The sequence below is a fragment of the Limulus polyphemus genome, unplaced genomic scaffold (genome assembly GCF_000517525.1).
Source record: "Limulus polyphemus unplaced genomic scaffold, Limulus_polyphemus-2.1.2 Scaffold3280, whole genome shotgun sequence".
Lineage (NCBI taxonomy): Eukaryota > Metazoa > Arthropoda > Merostomata > Xiphosura > Limulidae > Limulus > Limulus polyphemus.
The window spans coordinates 36571-46950 of record NW_013668890.1 but is presented as its reverse complement, the minus strand read 5'-3'; the positions used below and the strand labels follow the sequence as shown (position 1 = coordinate 46950).

The 10380-nt window shown below is 31.1% G+C and overlaps 1 non-coding gene across 1 annotated transcript; it reads right to left on the bottom strand.

Moving 5' to 3' along the window:
* Positions 1-4923: 4923 nt before the first annotated feature.
* Positions 4924-4995, bottom strand: Trnag-ucc. The gene has a single exon. It is a non-coding gene; the product is annotated as a tRNA-Gly (tRNA).
* Positions 4996-10380: the final 5385 nt, after the last annotated feature.

Sequence of the window (10380 nt, the reverse complement as noted above, 5' to 3'; positions counted from 1 at the left end):
TGTTGATCAGCTGCTTTCCCTCTAGTCTCTCACTTCAAAATTAGGGAAAGCCAACGCAGATAGCCCTCGAGTAGCTTTTTGCGGATTAAATAAACAAACAAATCTGATAAGAGAAGTGGCATTAAGTAATATAAAATCAAATATATATTTCAATCGTTGTAGATATAATAGGAACGCGTCTTAAGTGCTTGGAAGAAACTATACTAACCACTTTACGACCGTTGCCATATTCTTAACTTTTGAAATAAGAAGTTTAATACAGAAAAGAAAACGCTATTGTTGTTAAAAATGAAAGAGAGTTTCCTTGGTACTTCAATTCACTTGAAATGGGTCTTTAACGTTCATGGTGTCATAAACAAATCCACGTTTAAAGTATGTTTTATGTGTGAAATTTAACCTGTACGACACTGCAAGTTTTAACGTAGAATGTTTCTATACCAAGTCCCATGAGGCCTAGTATATCAGAAGGAAGATATAAGATTTCTAAAGTATATTTTTTCAGTCGTTATTCATGAAAATTGATGACATAAAAAGCGTCTAGACCAGTATTATGTTTATTTTATCCCAGCCCGCCTGTTGAGCCCTGGTACAAGAAAAAGATCTCGTCGGCACTGGACGTGGCAGATGTGAAATGATTGACATATCATAACACATTCTTCTTTCCTTCCTCCTATAAGTTCTTAGAACGATACGGCTGTTTTTAACATATATTTATTTATTTTATTTATGTCTAAGTGAAATTAACTCTAATAAAAGGTGGAATGACGTCATGGTATATGAAAATAGTGATGTTCTAATGGAAATAACGTTATGCAATATAAAATAAATATTTCATTACACTTCGAACCCGGATCAACTGCTTGGAAGGCAGCTATGCTAAGCACTGTACCACCATCCCAAAATTGGTGGTTTTTGAAATGTCAACTTTACTACAAATAACTGTTATTTTTCAAAAACAGAGGTAACTTCCTTGTCTAAGTACCCAGCTAAAAATCACGTGGAACGGATCTTTGTCCCGTATATTGTTTTAAACGAAGACACGTTCAGAGCCTGAAAGTTAACCTGAATGACAATGTTATTACAAAAATATAAAAATTTCAACACTAAAGTTAATTTAGCTTAAATGTGATATGTTATCTCATGAAGTTTATTATTGTTCACGGCTACAGTTCGTAATTAAACACAATTGTGATATTGCATCTAGTTTCAGAAAAACTGAGCAATTGCATTTAAATTATCATAAATATCAATTAATTGATAATTTTTGAACTGTTGTAAAAATAATAGTTTCATCATATCTCTTAATATCAAAATAGCAATAAAACACTTTTACCAAATTATATAATATTATACAATTGATATAAAAATATTAATATTGAAATTTAAAAAGTCATATAAGAAAAAATTTGAGAAATCAATTAAATGCCGCCTCCTCACAGTTAAAGCAAGAAAAACAAATAAATCATATGGAGTATAGACATCTAATTAACTCTACCTAAACACAAAATCATAAACTATTATTTAACTTTATCTAACTTTTTAATAAGTTTCATTGATTAACAAACAGTTCGGTAAATAATTTTACAATACCTTATTAGTATTGTTTTTCCTGTTTAAAGTTTTATGAAATAAAAATATCAGCGTGAGGTTTGAAATTTCTAATTTCTCCTTGAAAACTTAAATTTGAAGATTTTCTGTTGTGTTTTCAAAAATTAATAAAAATTTCAAAACTAAAGGTATAGGATAACAATAGTATATTGTTTAATAGTAGTATAATTTAAATAGGTGTAAAAGCTCCAACACGATTAAAAACCATTTAATTCTAGATATAAACCGTACAAACTCAACAAGAAGGAATTGTTAACAATAAGAAACATTATCAACATGAAAAATAGTTATACCAAAATTGTTCTTTAAACTAGAAAATGATCCTACAAAACCTATACTAACAGAACAGTAGAGTTATTAATTAAATGTAACCAAAAATAATAAAATTACAGAAGGAGAATATTTAGAGATAAGACCACTAGGGTAATTATCTTGAATTTTTCGTGGATTCCCCGAAATACACGAGGAAGATTGCTTGGTTAAATCTATAGTTTGTAATATGTATGTATTTATGAGCTGAGTTATTTTCTAATATTACGCTCATATTAACAATGCTGTATAATACATATTTGAATTTCTTCATCATATGAAACACTTACATTTTGGTGAGAATATTGCACGAGGTTTTCTATACTAATACTCTTTCGGCCTAGTAATGAAGACATAAGACCTCCAAACTACGATTCTTAAAACATTACTAGGATTTGTAACCAAGAAATCTTATTTTCTATTGAATAAAAATACTTAAGGTAACTATTTATAAATGAAACGATCCCAATTTCAATGTTTATCGTTAAGTGAAAAGATACTTACCACAGAGGTCACTACGATTCTTCTTAAGTAAATTGTAATTTCCTCGAATATATCTATAAGGTTTTTACGAAGTAGATTTATATGGTACAAGTTTTCCTAATGTCTTTATTAAATACATGTTTCGACATGCAAGTAACAAATTCGACTATGAACTTGTACGAGAAAGGAAATAGGTTACCTACAAGTATTATTGCGACGATACGCTATGAGAAATGTCCTTTTCTAAAGGAACATTTTTATAAAAACTCGTTTTCCTATCTCAAAAACCTTTTTTTATGGATTTTCTTCATTGGCCATAATGTAATATCGTACATCCATTTTCAGAAGGTCATTGAAGAAAAGCAACAACTTTTTAGCAACATTTAACTAAGTAGTTGACCCTAAAATGTGAAAGAAACGTGTGTCTCAAACGCTCTACAAATCTTTAACATAATGTAACAAGCTTTCAGATTTTCTTTAATATAGTTAATAATAGTAATCAGGACTTAAATTCCAATGAAGTAAATGCATTAATATCTCCCACACGTGGCTCATCGGCGAGTCTGATGACTTATGACACTAAATTTGCGTTTTGATACTCACGGTGGGCAGAGGACAGGTACCTCACTATGTAGCTTTGTACTCAACAGAAATGCTACAAACAATGTATCAGTACCTAACTTTTATATATTTAGGAAATTCCACTCAGTAATTTAGTGTTTAACATTCTACGATTTATGTCTTACTATTGAATCAGGTAAAAGAGGGAGAGAAACCGTCTAACCTTAAACCACCTGCCAACACATCTTAATAAATAAAATACATTTTTATGAGATATTTTAGAAGTTCGTCGAAGCTAAGATGGAAATTATCCATCGTATTTTATTAAATGGATTAAATAATATAATGGGATTTTCACTTAATAATTGATCGTGATAGTTCCCAAGAAAACAGTACATGTAGGCTAAGTGAACGATTTCGTGAACATTTAAGATCAATACCTAAACGCACTACTAAATTTCCTGTCACTGTGTATTTTAATTCCTTTCTGGATAATGACATTGATGGCACTCAAACGATTGATGCCAAACAGGCCCGAAGGACTAGATAAAATGAATAAAATTTAACACGTCTTTCTCTTCCATCTAAATGCAGAATCACCAAATAATAACAGTGAAAAGTTTACTTTATTTTTTGTTCTTGTGTTGAGGGTTTCCAAACCAACCACTTTTCTACTCTGTCTCTGCTTTACAATTATTTTTCATATGATTTATTAATTACATTGGCCAAAGAAACATTTTAATTCAGACTTATTTTCTACTCTTTTTGTTTAGGTGAATTAACAAAAGTAAGATTTTAGTTTTATTTTATAATTCCAGCCTCCTCCCCTCAAATATAGGTATACTGTAGGATATTGTGTCTGTGTTCGATCTTAAGTACTCATTGTCAAAAAGTCTTGGCTAATGGAGCTTACATTTTATTTATCACAACCGAAAATCTAGCCCCCACTTTCAATGTGTATCATGATTGCTACAAACGGCGGATTGGGATCTGTCTTGATAGATTGAGATCCTCTAAACGATTGTCGAAGTTAGATAATATACAAAAACACTTAGAGTCAAATGCCTGTTGTTGTTTTAGTGCAAAGCCACACAATGGCCAACCTTGTGGAATGTAACCACGCATGCTAAAGTCCCAAGAGGTACCGCTAACATACCTGGGAAATAGATTGAGATGATGTATCAAAGTTTGTTGAATAAAAGACATTTCTTATATTTGACTCTATCTAAATTGGACTTAATTATCCTGCTTAACATCATGACAGTCGTTCTTCACGAAAACTGATCATATAAACTGAGCGTAGATTACTACTATTTCCTTGTATCTGATGAATCCTGGTTTGAGGAGAAAAGGTTCATCGCTACTGGATATGGCAGATATATTGTGGTTGACATAATATGTTCTTCCTTGCGTTTGCACCGATGTTCTTAAGACAATACGACTGTTCTAAACATTTATTTATTTCGTAAACATTCGAAGCTCTCACCAATTCTTATCAGATGGACTATTGATAAATAATAGTTGCTTAAATAAGTTATATTACAATTTTCGAGTGTTTAAGGCAGCTCGCTTTTGTAATAAGACGTAGCAGCGATATTTTATATTAACTATTACATCTTTTAATTCACCTTGAATAACGAATTGGTCATACTCATCCCACTGGATAAGTTTCATCAAGAAACATAGCCTGTGCTACCTCAGCAAAGTGTTCATTATATTTCTGCCATTCAGTATTTCGTCCTTTTTGTTTGATGTTGTGAAACGCGTATGTTCAAAAAAGGATTTAATGCCTAAAATTCAACACCATAAAAGCCAACAGCTTTCTATACGTAGACCTTCCTTCATCAGGCGTAAGCAGGGAATGACTAAGTCAAGTGAAATAGAATAGAGTGACGTCATGGTATATAAAGATAGTGACGTAGTAAGAGAAATAATGTTATACAATATACTCTTTAAAACAATTGCGACGGCCGGGAATCGAACCCGGGTCAACTGCTTGGAAGGCAGCTATGCTAACCACTATACCACCGTCGCTATATAATATCAGTTTCACTACAATCTACTACATAAATGTAATTTCCTTGTCATGGGTACTCGGCTTAGTTCATGTGGAACGGGTCTTTATCTCATATATTATTTGATATCATGGCACGTTCTGTGTCTGGAAATGTTATCTTAAAAGCATTTAATTTTCAACACTAAAGCTACCTTAATTTTAAAAAGAGGGATGTTATCTTCTGTATCATAAGGATTATTATTTTATTTTCATTTCCTGCCCACTGCTGTAGTGATTAATAAACGTAATTCTAATAAATTAGTAACTAGAGAAAAACTGAACGATCCAATTTGAAGTATTACACATGTCATCATTTTTTGATCGACAGTAAAAATAATAATGTTTCGCATATGCCTGTTAATATTCAAGTAGCAATAAATCACTTTTGAGAAATTAGGTAATATTGTAAAACTAATAAAAAAATATTAAATTTTGAGTTAGAAAAGAAATATAAGTAAAATTTTGAGGAAACAATTACAAAACGCCACGCCCCTTCAAAGTTAAGAAAATAAAAACAAAGGAATTATGTAGACTAGCAAAATATTTGCAGTTAAATTACCATGTTTATTGCAACAGTACTTGTTTAAATACAGGATTAATACCAAAGAATTCTAATCGCAGACACCGAAATCTATAAGTGTACTTGTCTGAGGCCTAAGATTAGTTAGGCCTTTATTAAGTACGGCCTATGTTCAACAAAGAGATAAGCTAACATTGTAACTTTTATAAGTTTTTTGCTTTAGTTTATTTCGGGCTAAACTTTACCGTAATTAATACTATCAATAGATAATCTTATAATGTCATTCTATGGCATAAAGTTAGACCTAAAGTTAGATAAGCCTTTAATATGTTGTTCTACATAATGTCTTCTAAAGTATATTTACAGTCACTATTTGTTTACATCCTTTGAAATAAAGTGCAATAACATCCGATTTTAGATAGTTAGGTGCGCGCGCATTTTCTGGGTGGAGAAAAATCGAGTATTATTATAATGGATTAAACACATCTAATTAATTCTACGAAATAACAAAGTCCTAACTATTTTTAACATTATCGAAAATGTTAATAAGTTTAATTGATTAATAAACGTAAGGATAAATAATGATTTATTTTCCAGTCTTCATATTAACGTGATAAATTTATAACGCATGTTTATATTTTCAACGAAATTAAGGAAAACCATTAGCACGAGGTTTACCTGTTTATTGTCTTTTGAAAAATTATTACGTGATGTTTCACAAAAATTAAAATAATATCGATTGATAGTTTTTCATCTTAAATAGTTGGAAATGGTTCACCATTAAACAATTTAAATTTAGGTATTTACCATAATATCTCAATGAAGGAGAATTGTTAGCAATAATGAGCTCTATAATAATAAGAAAGTAGTTATATTAAACCTGTTAAAGTCAGTGAGCTAGTTTTTATTTTTTTAAAATGAAGTATTTAGTGCCAGGTTCATTAAATTAAAAAAAGGATCCTATAAAACCTAGAGTAATCTACAGCGTTATTTATTAAATGTAGACAATAGCTTTAAATCTCCACATCAAATGAAACATTTACATTTCGATAAGAATTTGTGTTGTCGAAGTTTGTTCCTTTGGCCTAGTCATGAAGATATAATATTTCCAAGGTATGTTTTCAGAAATTGTTAGGAATTGCAACCAAGACATCTCATTTTCTATTTAATACGAAGTTTTAGAGTAAGTACTTGTATACGTTTGTGCCCTTGTGTAATTCCAGAAAAGTACAATATTTGTCATTAAAGCAAAAGATATCACTGTTGGCTGTTTAGTCAGTTTAGTCTTCCAGTGGGTGAACAATTAGTTTACCGACTTACGACGCTCAAAATCTGGAGTCGACACCCTAGCGATGAACAGAGTGCGGATAGCTAATTTTGTAACTTTTCACTAAACATCAACAACAACAGTTTATCTTATTCGTCGAAAAAATAGCTGATACAGCGTCGGAGATGCTTTTAATGTGAGTTTTATTTTCCTCAAATACATCGATAAAGTTTTAATTACAAATTTTCCTAATTTCCTTTATTAATCATATTTGTGGCCACTTAATTAATTAAAGTTCGACTATAGATCTGAATGAACAAATAAACAAGTTCCCATCGGATATTGTTGCGATAAAACACTACACGTACATTATTTAATGGAAGAATATCTTCATAAAAAATCGTTTTCTTCCTGTAAAACCTGTTTCAAAGAGGTGCTACATTTCGCTACATGCAGTTTTAGAAAAGCGGATTTCGATACTCGTGATGGGCACAGCACAGATAGTCCATTGTGTAACTTTCTGCTTAACAACAAGCAATTTCATTGGATAGAACTATGTGAAAATGAAATTAGAAAATGCTACATAACCCTAACTCCTCTGCAATCGCATCTTAGTAAATAATATGTATTTTTATCAGATACTTAAGAATTTTGTCGATGCTAAAATGGAAATTATCCATCGTATTTAATGAACCGGATCAGCAAACATATTAAACTTTTCACTGAAAAGCACGACTTAGAAAACTGTTGTTGTCTTTATAGTGTTAGTTTTCCTATAGTGGAAACAGTACATGTGGACAATTTGAACGATTAAGTGAATATGTAAGGGATGTGGTGTTCGTGAAAAATTCATTATTTCTGAACAAATCATTACGGTGAATCATGGGTATCGATTCAGAGTCCAACATGAATCGATTCTTGTGATTAACTTGATGAAAAAACCACGTGACAAACTAATAATAGATGTTCATAAAATGAATCAGAAACTCTTGAATTTGGTACTATAATCATTCTGGAATTTTCAACTCAAATGTACACACAAAATCCACATTATAATAATAACTTTGGAACATTAACAAGGAGCTAGCTAGCTTTGTCCATCGTTATTCACCAGCCACGCACGCTGAGTTTTCCACCGTTGAAGTTACGTAATGTTTTCGTAAAAGCATTAAAAAGGGCCTACAAAAAATATATCTTATAGATGACTAAATGTCCAAGTGAGATCTCAGTTTAGAGAAGTTTGCAGCGCTACCTGTACTTCATTACTCGAACTATTGAAATCATATGGTTGGAAAATATGTTAATATTTCACTATTCCATCGGTTATTGTGTTTATTTTTTATTTTTTTTGTCATTTAGTACAAAATATACAATTGGCTATCAATACTATTCACATCGCGAGTAACGAAACCTCAATTTTAACGTTATAAACACTCCAACTTTATTTGGTTAAAGAACAATTATTTTTTGGGGTAGATTTTTTATTATTTAATGGCGTGAATAAAACAGATCTTATAATTTTTATTACGCTAAGTTTATTCAAAGCCATTTTCATGTAATTGCAAATTGTATTGATATTATAAGTTAAATGTGAGTTTATGTATCTTTATTTTGTCTAAAGATAGACAATAATCCTTCTTTCAGAAGCCATGCTTCCAGGTTGCAATCTGCGACCTGGAATCCAATCACTAAACATGCTTACCCTTTCATCCATGGAAACGTTATGATGCAATGGTCAATCCCACTGTTCTATTAGAATAGCCGTCTAGATGAAAAAACCACGTGACAAACTAATAATACATGTTCATAAAATGAATCAGAAACTCTTGAATTTGGTACTATAATCATACTGGAATTTCCAACTCAAATGTACACACAAAATCCACATTATAACAATAACTTAATAACTATATTCATAATAATAACAATTAGTGACCATCATAATTATTATTGTTATTATCATCCTTATTATTATTTATATTACTAGAGAAATTCTAATGCATGGAATAAATGTGACAGTGTTCTTAGCAGCTAAAATTATGAATTGAAAAAGACTAGGGAACACAAAAAAATGTCTAAAACTATGCAAACACATAGACAACACGTTTATAAAGTTATTAGCCAAACCTCAACCCTCGAAAGTTTCGTATTTAGATAGCACTGTGCCGTAATATATACAAGAGGAAGAAAAAGCCTTCATAACTGATAAACCGTTCAGAAGTAAATAACACGGTTTATTGCAACAAATATGATACATTCGAGTCTCTTACTTTAACCGTGTAGAATGTAAGTAAATTATTGGGGGGAGGGGGAGCGTACTGGGTTTATGATACATTCGAGCCTCTTACTTTAACTGCGTAGAACGTAAGTATATTATTGGGGGGAGCAGACTGGGTTGTGGTGTTTAAATAGTTGCCTTTTTTATTCAGTTTCACTAGCTACAGCTGATATATTTTTCGTAAGGTTGTTAAACTGTTGGCTAAACTATGTTGAATATTTCATGTTCGAATGTTTTTTCGATGAATTTTACAAAAACGTGTTCTTTTGTCAACCTGGGTTTCATGTTTTTAACACATACTTCTAAATTTTGAAAATTGTAAAGGACAAGATAAGAAATATTGCACCTAGAAATGTATTAGGCCTAATACTAACGTTCTTATGACAAATATAATTGTAATCATTCCTCATCAGTTTGTAAAAAAATGCTTACATCCCATAACAATTATTGTTGTGTCAAATGGCTTACATAAATATTGTTTCGATCCCTGGTGTGCTTGTGGTATTCCAAGCGATCTGAAGAACTGTGCATTGAACGAAACGTGCAGTCGATGTGGAAAATACAATGTAGTTGGAATACTATTAACATACACTCTTCTAATCATAGAAAATTCTATCATACTAAATAAAGAATGTAAAGTTTAAAAATGTAATACTCCTAATATTAATGTCTTATGAAAAGTATAACTGTAATCACTCCTCACCGGTTTGTTGTTGTATTAAATGGATTATGAAGCACAACTACCGAGACAACCAACTTTAGATTGTATATTTAGTCATTTTCTGTTCAAATAAATAAACTTTCACAATCAAGCGTTTCATTCTATGTTGGTTTTGTTTCATTGAATTAATCTTTTGCTAACGTTTACTATGCGAATTTATTCGTCACTTAGCTAATGTCTTTTGTATTACCCAGAAAAACTAAATTCATCAGCTTGGCTTTAAACTTTTAATATCACTCTATCTAAGAATTAAACAGATAATTTTACTATAAATAGATTATCTTGTTGTTGCCTTGCTTCGCGGGCTTCTCTCGTTACTAGACATCATTATACACCACCTTGAATGGAAGTTACTCTGTAAGCAAAATCTACATTTACTGATAAATGAAGTAGTCTTCTGCTGTTACTGCACCTCAGTCTCCATCTCAGAGATGTGGTGTTGTTATTTTAAGAGAACCTTGTGTTAGTAGCACTTGATATTTTTCATGGCTTACCACCACTACTAAGTGTAATGTCTGTCTCTTAAAACATATATTGTTGTCTTACTAGTTCATGCATATTGTGAGGGACCCAAAAT